At 38.0% G+C, this 8268-nt stretch overlaps 6 non-coding genes and 5 pseudogenes across 6 annotated transcripts; all 11 read right to left on the reverse strand.

The window, feature by feature from the left end:
- Positions 1-162: 162 nt before the first annotated feature.
- Positions 163-280, reverse strand: LOC130224044 (5S ribosomal RNA). The gene has a single exon (XR_008837145.1). It is a non-coding gene; the product is annotated as a 5S ribosomal RNA (ribosomal RNA).
- Positions 281-476: 196 nt separating this feature from the next.
- On the reverse strand, positions 477-596 carry LOC130223898 (5S ribosomal RNA). Its single transcript, XR_008837008.1, has one exon. It is a non-coding gene; the product is annotated as a 5S ribosomal RNA (ribosomal RNA).
- A 195-nt stretch (positions 597-791) lies between these two features.
- Positions 792-911, reverse strand: LOC130224062 (5S ribosomal RNA; annotated as a pseudogene).
- Positions 912-1108: 197 nt separating this feature from the next.
- LOC130224067 (5S ribosomal RNA) lies at positions 1109-1227 on the reverse strand (annotated as a pseudogene).
- A 201-nt stretch (positions 1228-1428) lies between these two features.
- On the reverse strand, positions 1429-1548 carry LOC130224009 (5S ribosomal RNA). The gene has a single exon (XR_008837112.1). It is a non-coding gene; the product is annotated as a 5S ribosomal RNA (ribosomal RNA).
- A 199-nt stretch (positions 1549-1747) lies between these two features.
- Positions 1748-1867, reverse strand: LOC130224061 (5S ribosomal RNA; annotated as a pseudogene).
- Positions 1868-2065: 198 nt separating this feature from the next.
- LOC130224035 (5S ribosomal RNA) lies at positions 2066-2187 on the reverse strand. Its single transcript, XR_008837136.1, has one exon. It is a non-coding gene; the product is annotated as a 5S ribosomal RNA (ribosomal RNA).
- Positions 2188-2383: 196 nt separating this feature from the next.
- LOC130224033 (5S ribosomal RNA) lies at positions 2384-2502 on the reverse strand. The gene has a single exon (XR_008837134.1). It is a non-coding gene; the product is annotated as a 5S ribosomal RNA (ribosomal RNA).
- Positions 2503-2699: 197 nt separating this feature from the next.
- On the reverse strand, positions 2700-2818 carry LOC130224066 (5S ribosomal RNA; annotated as a pseudogene).
- Positions 2819-3010: 192 nt separating this feature from the next.
- Positions 3011-3129, reverse strand: LOC130224050 (5S ribosomal RNA; annotated as a pseudogene).
- Positions 3130-3325: 196 nt separating this feature from the next.
- LOC130224536 (5S ribosomal RNA) lies at positions 3326-3444 on the reverse strand. Its single transcript, XR_008837592.1, has one exon. It is a non-coding gene; the product is annotated as a 5S ribosomal RNA (ribosomal RNA).
- Between the last annotated feature and the right edge of the window lie 4824 nt (positions 3445-8268).

Here is an 8268-nt window from a genome sequence, read left to right on the forward strand (position 1 = left end):
ACAGGTGCAGTACCAGGAGCCGAGAGCACTCAGCTTTGCCTGGACACAGCAAGCCACAGAAACAATGCCCTGTCACCCTCAATTGTTTCCCCTGTATTTTTTTTTTTTTTTTCAATTATGTATTCATTTATTTTTTTTTTTGGCAAATGAAGGAATTCAAAAAGCTTACAGCACCTGGTATTCCCAGGCGGTCTCCCATCCAAGTACTAACCAGGCCCAACCCTGCTTAGCTTTCCGAGTTCAGATGAGATCAGGCATTGCCGGTGGTATGGCCGTAAGCCGAGAGTTAGTCGTCAAGAGTTGGCTATTTAAAAACAGGTGCAGTACCAGGAGCCGAGAGCAACTCAGCTTGCCTGGACACAGCAGCCACAGAAACAATGCCCTTGTCACCTCAATTGTTTCCCTGTATTTTTTTTTTTTTTTTCAATTAATGTATTCATTTATTTTTTTTTTTTGGCAAATGAAGGAATTCAAAAAGCTTACAGCACCTGGTATTCCCAGGCGGTCTCCCATCCAAGTACTAACCAGGCCCAACCCTGCTTAGCTTCCGAGTTCAGATGGAGATCAGGCATTGCCAGGGTGGTATTGCCGTAAGCGAGAGCAGTCGTCAAGAGTTGGCTATTTAAAAACAGGTGCAGTACCAGGAGCCGAGAGCAACTCAGCTTGCCTGGACACAGCAGCCACAGAAACAATGCCCTTGTCACCCTCAATTGTTTCCCTGTATTTTTTTTTTTTTTTTTTCAATTAATGTATTCATTTATTTTTTTTTTGGCAAATGAAGGAGTTCAAAAAGCTTACAGCACCTGGTATCCCAGGCGGTCCTCCCATCCAAGTACTAACCAGGCCCAACCCCTGCTAAGCTTCCGAGTTCAGATGAGATCAGGCATTGCCAGGGTGGTATGGCCGTAAGCGAGAGCAGTCGTCAAGAGTTGGCTATTTAAAAACAGGTGCAGTACCAGGAGCCGAGAGCAACTCAGCTTGCCTGGACACAGCAGCCACAGAAACAATGCCCTTGTCACCTCAATTGTTTCCCTGTATTTTTTTTTTTTTTTTTTTTCAATTAATGTATTCATTTATTTTTTTTTTTGGCAAATGAAGGAATTCAAAAAGCTTACAGCACCTGGTATTCCCAGGCGGTCTCCCATCCAAGTACTAACCAGGCCAACCCTGCTGTAGCTTCCGAGTTCAGATGAGATCAGCATTGCCAGGGTGGTATGGCCCGTAAGCGAGAGCAGTCGTCAAGAGTTGGCTATTTAAAAACAGGTGCAGTACCCAGGTAGCCGAGAGCAACTCAGCTTGCCCTGGTACACAGCAGCCACAGAAACAATGCCTTGTCACCTCAATTGTTTCCCTGTATTTTTTTTTTTTTTTTTTTTCAATTAATGTATTCATTTATTTTTTTTTTGGCAAATGGAAGGATATTCAAAAAGCGTACAGCACCTGGTATTCCCAGGCGGTCTCCCATCCAAGTACTAACCAGGCCCAACCCTGCTTAGCTTCCGAGGTTCAGATGAGATCAGGCATTGCCAGGGTGGTATGGCCGTAAGCGGAGAGCAGTCGTCAAGAGTTGGCTATTTAAAAACAGGTGCAGTACCAGGAGCCGAGGAGAGCAACTCAGCTTGCCTGGACACAGCAGCCACAGAACACAATGCCCTTGTCACCTCAATTGTTTCCCTGTATTTTTTTTTTTTTTTTTTCAATTAATGTATTCATTTATTTTTTTTTTGGCAAATGAAGGAGTTCAAAAAGCTTACAGCACCTGGTATTCCCAGGCGGTCTCCCATCTCAAGTACTAACCAGGCCCACCCCTGCTAGCTTCCGAGTTCAGATGAGATCAGGAATTGCCAGGGTGGGTATGGCCGTAAGCGAGAGCAGTCGTCAAGAGTTGGCTATTTAAAAACAGGTGCAGTACCAGGAGCCGAGAGCAACTCAGCTTGCCTGGACACAGCAGCAGCCACAGAAACAATGCCCTTGTCACCTCAATTGTTTCCCTGTATTTTTTTTTTTTTTTTTTCAATTAATGTATTCATTTATTTTTTTTTTTGGCAAATGAAGGAATTCAAAAAGCTTACAGCACCTGGTATTCCCAGGCGGTCTCCCCATCCAAGTACTAATCCGGGGCCCAACCCTGCTTAGCTTCCGAGTTCAGATGAGATCAGGCATTGCCAGGGTGGTATGGCCGTAAGCGAGAGCAGTCGTCAAGAGTTGGCTATTTAAAAACAGGTGCAGTACCAGGAGCCGAGAGCAACTCAGCTTGCCTGGACACAGCACCACAGAAACAATGCCCTTGTCACCACTCAATTGTTTCCCTGTATTTTTTTTTTTTTTTTCAATTAATGTATTCATTTATTTTTTTTTTTTTGGCAAATGAAGGAGTTCAAAAAGCTTACAGCACCTGGTATTCCCAGGCGGTCTCCCATCCAAGTACTAACCAGGCCAAACCCTGCTTAGCTTCCGAGTTCAGATGCGATCAGGCATTGCCAGGGTGGTATGGCCGTAATGAGAGAGCAGTCCGTTCAGAGTTGGCTATTGAAAACAGGGTGCAGTACCAGGAGCCGAGAGCAACTCAGCTTGCCTGGACACAGCAGCCACAGAAACAATGCCCTTGTCACCTCAATTGTTTCCCTGTATTTTTTTTTTTTTTTTTCAATTAATGTATTCATTTATTTTTTTTTTTGGCAATATGAAGGAATTCAAAAAGCTTACAGCACCTGGTATTCCAGGCGTCTCCCATCCAAGTACTAACCAGGCCCCAATCCCTGCTAAGCTTCAGAGTTCAGATGAGATCAGGCATTGCCAGGGTGGTATGGCCGTAAGCGAGAGCAGTCGTCAAGAGTTGGCTATTTAAAAACAGGTGCAGTACCAGGAGCCGAGAGCAACTCAGCTTGCCTGGACACAGCAGCCACAGAAACAATGCCCTTGTCACCTCAATTGTTTCCCTGTATTTTTTTTTTTTTTTTCAATTAATGTATTCATTTATTTTTTTTTTGGCAAATGAAGGAGTTCAAAAAGCTTACAGCACCTGGTATTCCCAGGCGGTCTCCCATCCAAGTACTAACCAGGCCCAACCCTGCTTAGCTTCCGGGGTTCAGATGAGATCAGGCATTGCCAGGGTGGTATGCCGTAAGCGAGAGCAGGTCGTCAAGAGTTGGCCTATTTAAAAACAGGTGCAGTACCAGGAGCCGAGAGCAACTCAGCTTGCCTGGACACAGCAGCCACAGAAACAATGCCCTTGTCCCACCTCCATTGTTTCCCTGTATTTTTTTTTTTTTTTCAATTAATGTATTCATTTATTTTTTTTTTTGGCAAATGAAGGAATTCAAAAAGCTTACAGCACCTGGTATTCCCAGGCGGTCTCCCATCCAAGTACTAACCAGGCCCAACCCTGCTTAGCTTCCGAGTTCAGATGAGATCAGGCATTGCCAGGGTGGTATGGCCGTAAGCGAGAGCAGTCGTCAAGAGTTGGCTATTTAAAACAGGTGCAGTACCAGGAGCCGAGAGCAACTCAGCTTGCCTGGACACAGCAGCCACAGAAACACTGCCCTTGTCACCTCAATTGTTTCCCTGTATTTTTTTTTTTTTTTTCAATTAATGTATTCATTTATTTTTTTTGGCAAATGAAGGAATTCAAAAAGCTTACAGCACCTGGTATTCCCAGGCGGTCTCCCATCCAAGTACTAACCAGGCCCAACCCTGCTTAGCTTCCGAGTTCAGATGAGATCAGGCATTGCCATTTTTTTTTTTTTTTTTTTTTTTCTTTTATTATACTGTTCAAAATTCATACAATTCACTTATTTATACAGATTACACTTAAGACAAAACATTAAAAGGTCCATATTTACATCATAGCTTCACAACAATGTGTTTTTTTTGTTTTTTTCACATAAAATGTTGCAAGTTAGTATTCCTTAAAAGGTAAAATCACATTTTTAAAAAGACATTTTTATTCCTGTGTCATTTAAAATCTTTGTGACTTCTTGAGTAAAAACATCATAAAAAGCCTCCTGCATTTCCTCTAACTTAAAATAATAAAATAGACATTCAAAATATTTCTCCACCTTCCTCTTAAACACATTCCACACATTTAATAAAACTTTTTCCTTTTTTGCTACAACTCTTCTCTCCCATATTGCACTTTTCATTAAAATCACAAGTAAATTTATGAGTTTTTTATTATCACATTCTTTGTTCAGCCCCAACAGTAACACCTTTTCCCACTCTAGATTGTCGTCTCTTTCTCCTTTCAAAGTTAAAATCATGCTTTTTGCATTTCTCATTAAAATCTTTTAACTCATTACAATATAAAAACAAGTGTAAAAATCCTTCATCTGCATCTTGACATACTTTACATGTGACACTTTCCTCCATCCCTATTTTGTTTAAAATGACATCTGTAAACACTGCTTTACTCCTGATAAAATATTCTAAATTCTCCAGTTTTGACTGTACAAATTTGCCATTTATATTAGCCCATATATTGTCTTCATTTACATCTTTAAAACGCCGTATCCAGTACTGATTTGCACCAGGTTTCTTAAAAACCCCATCTCTAAAAAACCCATAAATCATTTTCACTGTACAATCTTTAAAATCCCACCATTTCTCTCCAAATCTTACACTCACATCTTTACTTGGTTTATTTTCTTCCATGTTTTCTATTCTTGTTAACCATTCTGCAGGTATGGCATTTTTAATTATGTTGTATTCCTTTATTAAGTCTTGTCTGTTAAAATCCTCCTTCGCTTCATCCATCACATCAATAACATACTGCACCGGTAAAATCCTTCCTTAAATTCATATAAAATATCCCTTACTCTTGTTATTCCCACCTCCCACCATTTCCTAAAAAACACCACTTTCTCTTGATTAAGAATGTCACTGTTTAAGAATAAAGGCTGATTTAAAATGTTCTCGCGTCCTTGTATATTAAAATGTACACAAGTTAAAAATTTCCCCCATGCTCCAATCAATTCTTTATAAAAATCTGGTAGACCCTCTGTCATGAATGTTTTCATCCTCATCCATAAAATATTATCTCCCATATTAAAATTGCCACTTTTACTTAAAAAATATTCCATTGTTCTTTTCCATGCTGCCTTATTTTCTTCATCCAAATATTTCTTTACCATTTTCACTCTTAAGCTGTTTTTTCTTTGCTCGACGTCTATTAAACCTAGTCCCCCTTTGCCCTACTTCTCCAATCAACGTTGCGTATGCTATCCTTGGAGGCTTCCCTTCCCATAAAAAATCTAAAAAACATTTTTTCAGCCTTTTTTCCATCCACAGTGGCATTGATGACACATATAAAATATTCCATAATTTAGAAACCATTAAAACATTCAAAATTAAAACCCTCCCCTTCAAAGTTAAAGACATTAATTTCCAAAACCTCAGCCTTCTTTCAATCCCTCCTAACATTTCCTCCCACATAGTTGCTTCTGCTTTCTTTTCATCCCTCCCAACTACAATGCCTAAAATTTAAATTTCATCCATTTCCTTGAACGTAAAATGTCCAGATAAAGCCTCAGTTCCTCATAAAATCTCAAATATACTGTTTTATCTTCGTTTATTTTAGCTCCTGAACCCTTACAAAAATGTTGCACCTGTTTCCATTGCTTGCTTTACACTTGCCAGATCTTGTAGTATTAATGTAGTATCATCAGCATATTGAAAATTTTATTCACTCCCCCCTCTACCTCTATTCCTTTTATTCGTTCCTCATGCTTCACAGCTAATCCCAGTGGTTCTGCAACTAAGGCATATAAAAGTGCAGATAACGGGCAACCCTGTCTGATTGATCTTGTTATTTTAAAACAGTCCTGTTAAAAAACCATTGCATTTTATCCTGGTTATAGCTCCTCTATATAAAATCTGAACCCACTTAATAAAATTTTCCCCAAAACCAAAACTCTTTAAGCACTCCAAATAAAAAGTCATGCTCGACTCTATCAAAAGCTTTCTCGAAGTCCAGACTAATTAAAAAACCATCTTTCTTCTTATCATTTATATATCTTATTGTGTCTTTAATACTCATAGTTGTGTCAGCAATGTCTCGTCCTTTTATACTATATGCTTGGTTTGTTTTGATTATGCTTGGCATCACTTCCTTTAATCTGTTAGCTAAAACTTTTGCTAAAATCTTAAAATCAGTATTGAGCATTGTTATAGGTCTATAATTTTTTAAATCTACTTTATCCCCCTTTCCTTTGTATATCACCTTCATTAAGCCCATCCCCATTCTTTTATTTACCCCACCATTCTCAAAAATCTCATCATATACTTCCTTTAAAATACTAGATAAAATATCTTTAAAAACTATATAAAATTCACTTCCCAACCCATCAATTCCTGGACTTTTCTTTTTGTTCAATTCACTAATTGCTCTTTTTATTTCTTCTTCTCTTACCTCCTTGTCACATTCTCTTTTTTCCTCTTCTTCTACTCTTGATTTGATTAGCTTTAGCAAATCCCTTTTTTCTTTTTCTTTTACCCCCTCTGTGCAAAACAATTTCTCATAATATGATTTTATTTCTTCCAAAATCTCCTCATTTTGTTCTACTATGTTCCCATTTTTGCTCCTTATTTCTTTAATCATTTCTGCATTCCCTCTTCTCTTCTCTAGATCAAAGAAAAATTTAGTGCACTTTTCCCCCTCCACTGTAAATTTAGCTTTGCTTCTTAATCTTGCACCTTCAAATTTCTCCTCCTCCATTTCTTTCAGTCTTCCTTCCAGTTCTTTTATCTTTTGTATATCTTTTCCATTCTCATTTTTCAATTCGTTTTCTAGTTTTTCTTTCAGCTCCTTTTCCTTATATTTTTTACAATTTTGTAACTGTCTACAGTATTTTATTGTAAACTTTTTAACTAAATGTTCCACATTCTCCCACCACATTCTTTTGTCCTCATTATAAATTTCATTCCCTTTTTCCTTTTGAATAATTTCCTTTATACTTAAAACATAGTCTTCATTCTTTAAAACCGCTGTGTTTAAAACCCATACCCCTGGCCCTCTTTTCACATTACTCCAGTCTAGATTCATAAAAATTGGCTTATGGTCACTCAGACTTGTTTCTTCATATTTGATCTTGCTTATAAACTCTTCAACATTTCTTGTGCATAAAATAAAATCAATTCTTGTTTGACAAAAAAAATTCCCCACTAACTGTCTTCTTGAGTACTCTTTTTTCTGTTCATTCCTTTCTCTCCACACATCAATTAAATTCATTTCCTCCATCAATATTTTCAGTTCTTTTCTTCCCTTATCCGTTTTAAAAACTATTCCCTCAGCCATTTCTAATTTACTAAAAACAGTGTTAAAATCCCCCATGATAATAACTCTTTCATATTTCTTTAAATAATCTCTTAGTACATTAAAATACTCTTTCTTTCTGTTCTCCTCTGTTGGGGCATGAACGTTCACCATAATTACTTTTTTCTTCTCATACTCCATTTCACATATCATAGACTTTCCCTCTTTGTCATTATAGATTGTTTTACATAAAACCCCACTGTTTTCTTTTATTAAAATTGCAACTCCTCTCCCCAGCCTCCCATCCCCATTATTGTATAAAATCTCCCCACTCCACCTTTTTCTTATTTCCTTCATGTATTCTTCCTTCCAGTTTGTCTCTTGTAATAAAATCACATCTTCTCGTTTACACATTTCTTTCACTTTTTCAAATTTTCTGATGTCTAAAAGCCCTCTTGCATTAAAAGACACAATTCCTAAAACCATAAATAAGATAAAAACATTCATAAAAACCATCATCTCAGTCCATCTCTTCCAAGCCCTTTAGCAACTCATACTTATTTTCGCATTCGATTTCTTCATCTTTTAGCAGTTTTTTCCTAGCAGTCTCTAAATTAGGTTTTATCTTTATCGATCTTCTTCTTTTTGATGATTTCACCTGTGTCTCTTTGTTTCCCTCCTTTTGTAAATGTTCCTCTAACTCGGCTTGCTCCTCATTACTTTGGTCTTTTGTCTCCACTGTGTCCAATGCCTTTTGAAAACTGTCTGTCATGTGCATTTGTGTCCAAAATACGTCTTCCTGTTGTCCTTGTTGTAAGTCTTTATTATTCGAATTGCTCAATTCTGCTGCTTCCAAAACATTCCTTAAACTGTCAGTCATATCCATTTGTGTCCATGTTGTCCCTTCCTGTTCAGTGACACTGTCCTTTCCATTAGCCTCATTCTCTTGTAGTTTTTCACTTTTAGATTCTGTTCTTCTGTCTTGTGTTGTTGTTTTGTCCTCTGACTGTATATTGTCT

This window comes from Danio aesculapii, chromosome 4, assembly GCF_903798145.1.
Source record: "Danio aesculapii chromosome 4, fDanAes4.1, whole genome shotgun sequence".
In the NCBI taxonomy this organism is placed as follows: domain Eukaryota; kingdom Metazoa; phylum Chordata; class Actinopteri; order Cypriniformes; family Danionidae; genus Danio; species Danio aesculapii.